The 1156-nt window shown below is 36.3% G+C and overlaps 1 non-coding gene across 1 annotated transcript; it reads left to right on the forward strand.

Moving 5' to 3' along the window:
* Positions 1-747: 747 nt before the first annotated feature.
* On the forward strand, positions 748-879 carry LOC115939436 (small nucleolar RNA SNORA72). Its single transcript, XR_004074245.1, has one exon. It is a non-coding gene; the product is annotated as a small nucleolar RNA SNORA72 (small nucleolar RNA).
* The last annotated feature ends 277 nt before the right edge of the window (positions 880-1156 follow it).

The raw sequence follows: 1156 nt of genomic DNA on the forward strand, positions 1-1156 counted from the left end.
ATAAGCAGACTCTCTGCTGAACAGGGAGCCCGATGTGGGACTCGATTTCAGGACCCCGAGATCATGACTTGAGCCAAGGCAGAGTCTTAACCAACTGAGCCACCCAGGCGCCCCAAAGAGGGTGGTTTAATTTGCTTCTTTTTGACCTATATATAAGCGGCAGCACAAAAGTATTATTTGTGGCTGGCTTCCTTCTTTATTATGTTTTTAAGATTTGTCTGTGTTTCTGTGTGCAGCATTGGTTTTTACCTCAGTATATTGACTACTTAATAGATTTATGACTGCTGAAAAGTATTTGAGTTGTTTCCATGTGTTTTAAAGAGTGCTGCTGTGGACATTCTTGTTACTTATATCCTGTGCACACAGGCTTGCTTTTTGGAGGAGAGATACCTTGGAGTGAAATTGCTAAGGCACAGGGCATGCATAACATCAATTTGTCCTACATGTCAAATTGTTTAGTAAAGTGTTTTTTACTAATTTGTATATCCATCAGTTATGTATAAAGATTTTGGTTATTCCACATCCTTAGCACTACTTGGTATTGTCAGACCTTTACATTTTAGACAACTTGATGGTTATCTAGTGGTCCCTCATGGCGGATTAATTTAATTTCCCTGATCACAACTAAGATGGGGTATCTTTTTATATGTTTATTGGTTATTTGGATTTTCTCTTTTGATAAGAGTCTAGTTAAGTCATTTGTCCATTTTTTTTCCTTATTGGTTTGTCCATTAAGAATAATTTATACTGTGAATATTCTTGCTATTCTGATTTTGTAATAATCAAGGCAGGCTAAACATTCACTATATTAAGACCATGCATGTGTCCTCAGACCTAGTTCTTTTCCTAGGTCTGGTTTTATAAATGCTGGTGATAAATTGAATCTGATTTATATGATGCATCTTATATGGGAAATGTCTGTGACTCTAGGTATTTGCTCATCCTCAAGAAATGATGGCACAGCTAATGTAATAACTTTTGAAGATAACCATTGCTAATTTGATGATTAACAGCTGCCATTGAATGAATTGTAAAACGATTGTGTTTTATTTTCACGGACTAAAAGTTACAAGAATAACTTGTAAATTATGTGGTGGTTCAAGATGACAGCCTAGAAAGACCCTGAACTCACCTCCTCTGTAGACACACCAAATCT

The sequence above is a fragment of the Leptonychotes weddellii genome, chromosome 2 (genome assembly GCF_054177405.1).
Source record: "Leptonychotes weddellii isolate Sample4059 chromosome 2, ASM5417740v2, whole genome shotgun sequence".
Taxonomy (NCBI): domain Eukaryota; kingdom Metazoa; phylum Chordata; class Mammalia; order Carnivora; family Phocidae; genus Leptonychotes; species Leptonychotes weddellii.